Source organism: Protopterus annectens, chromosome 8.part0 (assembly GCF_019279795.1).
Source record: "Protopterus annectens isolate FY-2018-M chromosome 8.part0, PAN1.0, whole genome shotgun sequence".
Taxonomy (NCBI): Eukaryota; Metazoa; Chordata; order Ceratodontiformes; family Protopteridae; genus Protopterus; species Protopterus annectens.
In genome coordinates this window covers 250598540-250608816 of record NC_056741.1, presented here as the reverse complement: position 1 = coordinate 250608816, position 10277 = coordinate 250598540, and the positions used below count along the sequence as shown (strand labels likewise).

Sequence of the window (10277 nt, the reverse complement as noted above, 5' to 3'; positions counted from 1 at the left end):
ATATGAATGGTCTTGCTCCATTTTCAGCAAGATTTACTATAACTGAAATATTTAGTGCTTGGTTTCATGCTACTGAGAACTTGCAAAAATTCACCATGCAAAAAATCATTCAATGATATATAGTTGCATATATACAGGACGTGAGTGTTGTTTTACAAAATAAAGTACGCAAATACAAGGAAAACAGCATGAAAGTGTGACTAGGTGTTGTGACTTGGTTTTGAGCCAGTGTTCACCTAGAGTACAACCAGTCTATACAAGTTTATCATTAGGTTTAATATTTTATACTTCTAGTATTTTTGTTTTTACATTTAAGTTAATGTGTTTTGCTATTCTTTTGCATAATTGCATGTGTCTGTTTTCTTTTAGAAAGTACGAGCAATTACTGTCCTCGGTACATTTTATCCTTGGGATTACCATCCATTGTTGCCCTGGCAATGATCATACTTTTACTTGTATACTATCAAAGATGTCAAAAAAGAGGTATGGATTACACAGGCTTGAACAGACACATTCAACAAAGTTACTGCTTTAAACTGTATATTTTAATCATGCAGGTATGAAACACTAACAATATTATATTATATTTTAATCTGTTTAATTTATCTGAAGCTACTTTTAGAATGCTTTACTGTGTAACTCCAGAAAATGATTCAGATTTAGCTTTTTAATGTGTGCGTGTGTGTCTGTGTGTGTGTGTGTGTGTGTGTGTGTGTGTGTGGGGGGGGGGGGGGGGTATCAAGGTGGCTATTGCATTAATTTCATTATGGTGAGCTAAAAGTGCTGTGCTGCCAGTTTTACTGGTGTACAGCCATAACAATGACACAGATAACTCGAGTTCATTTAGCAGATTGAACACTGGAGAATCTGGTACATGAGGTAGGCAGAGGAAAGAGAAGGCTATACCTGCTTGACCACTTCTGGGGGCAGTGATGGAAGACCATGTATGTCCCTGAACACTGTGTGTTGCAATCCCTTATGGAGGGTGGGGATCCCTGTGTAATGTGTATTGTTTTAAGGGAGAAGGTCCAGCTGAATGCACACTCATACAGAGGCATAGACATGCTTTGCAAAAACCCACTGTAAGTCAACATTTGCATGCTTAAGGGCATGCATGAGTGGGGTATATAAGGCCTAACAATCAAACCCCATCTCTAACACCGGTGAGGTCATGGCACTTCTGGCTCACTCAACTCTTACTAAATGAGCAAAGAAAATTAGCTTTAGGGCTCTTCTCCCAGGGAAGTGAAAGGGTCTTTTGGATGGTTTGAAGGAAGTGCTCAGCTCTCAGTGCTCAGTGGACTAGGGACCTTGGTGCCCTAAATATATAGCTGCAGTTTTCACTCTATAATGTCCAAAAGGTATGGAAACACAGACAAAAGCAGGGACAGAGACACAAACACACACACACAGACACACATGCCATGCAAAATTATGATAATAGCTCTCCACCTTCCCTCTTCAAAATGTTGAACACTGTCTCTTATCAAATTACTTCAAATGGGTATTCATTCTACATTAGTATTTTATGATGGAGGTTAAGCCTCACATACACCTGCTATGTATTATAATCACCTCTTAGTTTGTCATTGTTTGAAAAAAAATCCTTGCCTTTCTCCTTTCTTTTCATAGCTCTCAATCTCTTAGCCCAAGAAATATGGACCAAGTCCAAAAAAATTGGGGATCCAAGACCCAGAAAATAGGGACACATTTTAAATGTTGCTCTTATTAACTAAGAAAGTTGATAGAATAAAAGGTTTGCCTTAGCATGCAGTTTCTGAAGGATATGAAGCCTGAATCTCAAATGTCTATTATTCAGTGATTTCCATCTACAGTGATTTGCCAGAAAATCACACATTTTATAAAGAACAGAGCAAAAATTTCAGGCAAAATCTGGACATTCTGCGAAAATCCCGCCAGATGAGAGGTATGCATTTTTCTGCACATTAAGACAATAGTCCCATGTTCAAAACACAGTGCTTGAATTTGTCTGTTTGGAGCATTTGTGTTTCACAAAATGAAATATCCCTGTACTGGTTTATATATATGCAGGCATGTATGTATAATATGTAGCTAAATTCACTGTGAATTTGCATTTGGCATGTATTGAAGGATGTACTGACATATATTCGTAGAATGTGGTACATTGTATATGCTATATTCTGTATATGTGTATGGAAGTGTATCATGTATAGATGTATAAACAGTATGGGTGTTTACGCATATGTATAGTAGAAATGTTAGCATATCTGGATGAGTTTCCTTCATCCCCCCTACATATTTGCACCTAAGGGTTATGGTGGCAATGGCTGCCTTCTTGGCATCTGACAAAGCCTTCTCCCAGAACTCTTGTGCCATACCACCAAAAAGAAGTTAGGACAGCCCATCCTGGCTTCAGCTAATTTGCATTACTTTTGTTTTACAGGAAGAGCAGGACGGCAGAGACTTCAAAAGAAAAATGCACAAGAACCAGAGGTACTGCTTAAACTTTGATACAAATACAATCACATCAAATGATCACGTGGATATGGGTTGTTCTTATGAAGTATTTCTTGTTTCTTACAGACAGAATATGCATCCCTGAGGCTACTGAAATGATTACTGACAGAATGTCTTCATGCAATGACATCTAAATCTCGTAAATCGTAGAAAGAATGATGGACATAATGATTCACAACTCAAGATTCATGCATTTCTGTCATTTAATTAATCTTGTATCTTGAATGGCAGCAAAAATGAAAAAAAAAATTGTGTTATTATATTAACCACACATTTTCTTGTTTCACAAAAGAACAAATCCATCCAGGCTGGACTTTACCAGTTACTCTACCTGCAGATTTATCCACATTCTGGGGAACTCTATCCCCCTTTTAATTAGTGCAACATAATGCTATAATTTCCTATGTCGTGGCATTGAAGGCCATTTCACCAATCTGCACAATCTAAGCAGGGCCAGTTAATATTAAACCATGAGTTTCAGGAGAGCCACTGACCTACTGATGGTGTACCCTTTAATATGTGCTAAATGTAAAAAGAAAAGAAACAGCAAGTAATTACCTTTGTTACAGTACTTTTCAGTATAGTAAAACAACCCAGTAGCAGAAATGAAAAATCCACAACCAGCCACAGTATAAAGTTTAATATAAAACAAAACTCCAGAGTGTTTAAACTTTATACTGTGGCCAGTTGTGGACTTTTCATTATAGTGTCTGGTACCACTTAATATGGCTTCAGCTTTTCCAAGGTCAGTGTACATTTCTTGCTTTTTGATAAAATGATTAATTTTTTTATCTTAAGAAACCTAATTTGCATTCACCCAGTTCTGTATTTTCTTATCTTTTTTCTTCTTCTCTTTTTATTCTTTCCTTTTCTTTTATTTTATATGTTAAATAAACAAATCTCTATTTCACACATTCTCAAAAAACTGAACAAACAGCAGTATATAAACGGACACAGAATTAACCGATTGTGTACCATATGAAATTTTATGCAAGGAAAAGTAAGTAGATAGCCTATATCAGTAACCAATGGAAAAGTCTGAAATGAACTATGCAAATGCAATTTTGGAATTAATATTATTATCTCATTACTCATTTTATGTTGAACTGCTGTTTATTTTTTAGAGAACTCCAAAAAACTGTATTAATAATAACTCTGTTTAATGGCTGGGCTCATATACAGGTAATTTGAAGTAATGTTGTAAGACATTGAGAGCAATACATATAAAACTCAGTATTGATACAACGAGTGTCCCTGTTAATATTCATGTCCTGGAACAACTGAGGTGTGAATCAACAGAAAAAGACAGAATATCTGCATGGGCATAATAAGGAATGTAATGATAGGGTTGTCAGACTCAGGGGATTTTATAAATAAACAGGTGGAATCCTGAAAAATGCTAATGTTTCAACTATAGCCAGAGCCATAATAGGTTCATAGGTAGGTACTAGGCTATCTGCCCAAAGGCATTTATAAGCCTAGCCAGAATGTGTTGGCTTTTGCCACCCCCTAGATTAGTTCTCTGTGCCTCTGTCCAGCAGAGCCATTGAAGTGATCCCTGGGGTAAACATTCTGTTTCCCAACCACTTCTCAAGGTTTCTCTTGAAGAGGGTTAGCGAAGAGCTCTGCCTAATGTAGATTGGAATCTTGTTCCAGAGAATGGGAAGTCTCTGGGACAGGAATCTATCCCTCCAGCTCGTCCTATTTATTGTTGTGGTGAGGTTTAGATCCCTGGAGTGTGTGTCTCAAGGAGATATAATTTTCTTTAGGTGGAGCATGTCCATCAATTCTGGGTTGGACATGGCCTTGTATGTCAGGCAGAGATCACCTCTGAGTAGGCGGTATGCAACCGACTACAGCTGGAGTTTCTTCAGTCGAGCTGCATAGGACATCTGCTTGAGGCCAGTGATCCTCTTGGTGAGGAACTTCTGTGGTCTTTCCAGTTGTTGCAGGTGTCTTGTAAGGTACATCCCAAATGGAGTATTGTACTCTATGATGGGTTTTATGAGTGACGTGTAGAGGGGCCCAATGATCTCTTTCAATCTGGATGCAAACCCTTTTGTGATTAGGTGGGCCACATAGAAGGATTTTCTAACCACTTTGGCAATGTGATTATCAAAGGAGAGGTTACTATCTACTTGGGTCCCCAGATCCCTTATTACATCTTCCGTATTTAGGGGGCCATCACATATGTGGTAGTTTGTGGGTACTTTGTTTTTCCAAAGGGGATGACTATGCACTTTTTGGCATTTAGCTTGAGGCCATGATTTTGACACCAGGTATCCTTCTCAGTGAGACCCTTTTGGAGGATGTCTGTGTCATCTGGAGAGTCAACTATAGCCCCTAGTTTTCAGTCGTCTGCGAACATGGTCAGCCATAGTCCTCCTGTGCTTGCCTGTACCTCTGAGAAGTATATGCTGAACAGGAGGGGTCCAAGGACTGAGCCCCGGGGAACACCACTTGTAACCGGTTTAGAGTCAGATCTAGCTCCTGCAACTCTTACCATGTGGGTTCTATCCATGAGCCAGTTGGCAACCCATCTCGTGATGTAGGGGTTTATGTTCAGGCTGGTTCACTTGTCTATAATACCTGAGTGGGGAATGGTGTCGAAGGCCTTTGCGAGGTCTAGGTAGGCTGTGTGGACCACCTTTCCCTTGTCTATAGCCTTGGTAACTGTCTCAAAGAAGTCCACCAGGTTTAGGAGGCATGCTTTGCCCTTAACAAAGCCAAACTGGGTAGGGTCCAGTGTTTGGAGGTCTCCAATGTCTCTGTTAATGAGATCCAAGATGATACGCTAGCTTTGCAGACCAAGACAGTCAGGCTTAAAGGGCGATAGTTCCTGGGGTCCGTTGTGGCTCCACCTTTGTGGAGTGGAATAACCGTTGCTGTGTGCCACTCTGTGCGCATGTAGCCTGTGGAGAGGCTGAGTTTAAACAGTGTGTTTAGGTGAGGGGTTAGTTCATCTTTGAGCTCATGTAGGACGCAGCCTGGGACACCAGCCAGTCCCACTGATGCTGTGTTTTTGGCTTTGGAGAGGGCTGTTTTAACCTGAATGTCTGTGATTTCAGGGGCACTACATTCTTCTGGTATAGTTATGGGCCCTTTTGGGGGTGAGTGGGGGGTGAAGTTTGCACTGAACCTGTCTGCCCGGATTTTGGCTATATCGGTTGGTTCAGTGTATTTTGTGCCATTCTGCACTAACTCCAAGCAGATCTGAGAATTGCCACTTAGATTCTTGACATAGCTAAAGAATGTTTTATGGTCATCTTTGGAGTCCATGGCAATTTTTCTTTCGAAGCTAGCCTTGGATGATTTTATGAGGGAACGTAGTTTCTTGCTGATACTGATCAAGGATGTCTTCCCTTCTTGGGATTTTACTCTTTTCTGTACTAGTTTCCTCCTCCTATTGTATAACTTGTTGATGACAGGGGTCCACCAGACTGGTTTCCTTTTCTTGGAGCAGTGAGTCTTGGTTTTGTTTGGGATAGCATGATCCATGCATTCTTGTAGATGCCCGTAGAGTGCATTAGTAAAGGATTTTGCAGCTTGGACAGAGTTATCCTTTAGCATGGGTGCTTTGAAACTTCCCACCTCGGTCTTCTCTACAGTATAGGGGGGGTCTAGTGCTAAGGTTTATTAGTGCTTGCTATGAGTTTTGGGCAAGTGCCGGAATGAGAAGTGAATGATTTGAGTGCTTAAGTTGAAAGTTTGTCTAGTTCCAAGGGAAAAATTGAAGAGTAGACTTTGTGTAGCTGGGAATAGTTATACCCTAGCTAACCGACGCTGCCCGGCGTGCAAAGCCGCGCAAATGCGGGTTTTATAAACTGGACTAAACTAGCTTAGAAAGGCAGGAAAACAAGTATATTTTTTTTGTTTTTTTCAGAAAATAAAGCAGATACTATCAAAAAACACTTTAAATGCACAGAAATGGCTACCACACTTGAGTGTGTAGCCTACAACAGTTAAACAGGTAATTTAAACACAAAAACGTAAAGTGCAGGCAGTAAAATAAGTACAATATGTAGCTGAAACAAGCTTTTTAAATTACAGAAACTCTAGAAAATTGGCATTTAGGTGGAATTAGCTAAAGTCAGCAAGAAAATACAGAAAAATGATATTTAATCACTCCAAAGTCTCTCTTTTGTCTTTCTGTTGCTGTAGAACTCTGCAGGGCACTAGGCAGGAGCTTGCTGAGCTGTATACTAGCACAAAAACATTGCAAATGCGGGTTTTATAGCAGGGAAATGAAAGATAGAAATTAGCCCAAAATGGCCAATAAACTACTAATTTCTGGTCTGAAACCAATCCTCCAGGGACAGATATGCTGCTTAAAGCTCCCTCTCTCACAGTGAACAGAGAAACTTCCTTCTATCCAAGTAAGGTATGGGCAAACACAGAAACTTGTAACACAGCCCTGAATTCAGCACTAACCTGAAAACTGGACTAAACTAGCTTGGAAAGGCAGGAAAACAAGTATTTTTTTGTTTGTTTTTTTTTTCAGAAAATAAAGCAGATGCAATCAAAAAAACACTTTAAATGCATTAGTACCCTGGACAGTCCCCAGCCAAGAGTGAGGCATCCACTCTATCCAAAGTTGAAAACTAACAAAAACAAAAATTAAAAAAAAAAAATGTCTTCCATCCTCCAAGACTGTATGTTAGCTCCTTGCTGCAGTTACTAACACTGTAAGTAATCTAAGATCCATAATATCACCTATAGCTGCTAAAATGACTATCAGTACTGCACTTGTGACCAGTCAGTAAACTCAGCTACATAGCTGATTGTGCCCCCATTGTGTTACACCTGAGGCAGCTGCAGGTTTCTTCTTCACCCTGCCCTGGCTGTAGCACTGAGTCCAACACCAGAAAATAACTATATAAATAAAAAATATGCAAATATTTCTGTTGTTTTAATTGACATTTGACAGACTCAAGTTCAACGTACACCCCTTGCTATCACTAGGAAACAAGTCCTTAATGCTCTCTCTAAGGCTAAGAACATTGCATCAGTTGGCTCAGATAATATTTCAGGATGCCTTCTAATTATCATGAAACAAGACCTATCAGGTCCTCTGGAACTGCTGTAGCTTCCAAACAGGCTTTGTGCCTCATGAATGGAGAACAGCAAAAGTCATCCAGCTACACAAAGATGGACCATCTACAGACCACTAGAAACTATAGACCCATAGTCTCATGTATAAAGCCATGGAAAGAATTTCCATGAAAATGATCAGTAATGACATAGGAGACCTTCAGATGCTGGAACCAACCCAATTTGGTTTCGTCAAGGGCAGCTCATTACTATTCAACCTGGTGGACCTCTTTGAGAAGGTCAACAAAGCAATGGATGAGGGCAAAATGGTTTACACTGCTTATCTTGACCTGGCCAAGGCATTTGACACAATACCCCACTCAGGTATTGCTGACAAACTCAAGAACTTGGGTAAAACCCTTATGTCACGTGGTGGATAGCCAGCTGGCTTACAGAGAGGACCAAGGAAGTTAGAATTGAGGAGTCCACTGCTACAAAGAGGCCAGTCACAAGTAGAGTCCCTCAGGGATCGGTCCCTGGACTGCTTCTTTTTGGCATTTACTTCCCTGAAGTCAAGGCTAATGTCATTGGCTTCTGGCTGACTAAATTTGCAGATGATTGCAAATTAGAAACTATCATTGCATCCCCTACCCACACAAATTTTCTCCTGGAAGGGCTAATACAGACAAACAACTGGTGTCAGAGCCATGGGCTAAAACTAAATGCCAAGAAATGCACAATAGTATCCTTCAGGAAGTCATCCAGCCCTGGTAACTATCATATTGACAACAAACCCCTAAGAGTTGACACAGTAGTCAGTGGCTTGGGGACATACACAGACAGTAATCTAGCCTTTGACCATCACATGTCTACAGTAGTGAGGAAATTGTTCTGCGTTGTGCAACTTCTACGCAAAGGTATGTCATCTAGGTCCAAGGAAGTCATTGTACCACTCTATTCAGTATTCATCAGATCTCTCATTATGCTGGTGTGAATGACCTGAGACGTACCTCCCTGGACTACAAGAAAAGAGACATAGAGGAGCTCTCTGAGTATGTAGCCCAGGCCGGTATGACCCTGACCTTGAGTAGCATCTTACCCTCACCAAGAATGATGCCACAATATGAAGACAAGATGATCAATTTCAACAATTGGCTTAAGTATTGGTGTCATTCAAAGGGGATCCAATGCCTGTCAGCCTGGGATGGCATGCTCGACAAGCCATGATGCTTCGCTAGGGATGGCTTGCACCTGTCACCCCTGGGCTTTCGGATATTGGCAAAGGCTCTTGCTACCCCCATAGTGCCTTTTTTAGGCAAGGCTCAAAAGACAAACCCACCTCCATAGGTATCACAAGGGATAAGAAACTAAGAGTAATGCTACTAAACGCCAGAAGTCTAAACCTCAAGATGCACGCACTTGAAACTCTCCTTAGCATGGAGAACATCGATATCTGTGCAGTAACAGAAACCTGGTTCAAGGCTCCCAAGAGCACCTCAGCACTACCAGGTTGTACTTCATACCATGCTTTTCGGCCCCAAAACTTGGACCGAACCACAAAAAGAGGGGGAGTATCAATATTCGTCAAAGATACCCACACCTCCAGGTTGGTGGCACAGAACGAAGCATCAGAGACTATCCATGTGCAACTAACAGTGGGTAAAACTGCCTTCCAGTTTATAGCCTGCTACAGACCACCCTCCCAAACACAGGAACCACACTCGGCCTTCCTGAGAATACTGGAAAATATGAAGGTCTCTCCAAACACCATTATACTGGGCGACTTCAGCTACCCAAACATAGACTGGGAGCATTACTCTAGCTCCAACACCCTAGCCCAAAGGTTCCTAGAATTTATAAACTCAAATGCTATGGAACAACTTGTTACCACTCCCACAAGAGGGGAAAACATACTGGACCTGATCATCACCAACATGGGGAAACTATGCTCCAGACCAGAAGTGTATCCCTCACTGGTAAGATCAGACCATAAACTAATCTCACTGGATATTCACATCCCGACCCCACCCCCTGCCCAGAAAACCACAGTGAAAAACTTCTCTAAAGCAAATTTCACACGCCTCAAAACCGAGGCGGAATCCTTCAAAGCCCCCGGGCCTGTGGAAAATATGGCCCAGACCCAGAATCCTTTATAAACGCATTCTATGAACACCTTCAGGAATGCATGGATCATGCAATCCCAAATAAAACCAAGACCCAATCCTCCAAAGGCAGATGTCCGGTCTGGTGGACCCCAACCATAAACAAACTATACAATAGAAGGAGGAAGCTACTACATGATAGAGCAAAATCCCAAAAAGGGAAGGCATCTCTGATAAGTATTAGCAAAAAACTACTGGCACTCATAAAATCGTCTAAGGCCAGCTTCGAGAGAAACATTGCACAGGACACTAAGGATAATCACAAGGCTTTCTTTAGTTATGTTAGGAACCTGGGTGGGAATTCCCAGATATGCTCAGAATTAGTCCAAAATGACAAAAAATACACCAAGCCCACAGACATTGCCAACATCCTAGCTGACAGGTTCAGTGCAAACTTCTCCCCCCCCTTCCCACCAAAAGGGCAAATATCTATCCCAATAGAGTGCTGCCCCCCTGACATCTCAGATGCTCAGGTAAGAGCCGCCCTCTCCAAAGCAAAAAACACAGCATCAATGGGACCAGATGGTGTCCCGGGCTGCGTCTTACATGAACTCCAAGAAGAGCTAAACCCAAACATAAAACTAC

General features: G+C 41.2%; 1 long non-coding RNA gene across 1 annotated transcript; it reads left to right on the top strand.

The window, feature by feature from the left end:
* The first annotated feature begins 367 nt into the window (after positions 1 to 367).
* LOC122808017 lies at positions 368 to 3853 on the top strand. The gene is made up of 3 exons (XR_006365758.1): positions 368 to 483; positions 2426 to 2475; positions 2566 to 3853. It is a non-coding gene; the product is annotated as an uncharacterized LOC122808017 (long non-coding RNA).
* The last annotated feature ends 6424 nt before the right edge of the window (positions 3854 to 10277 follow it).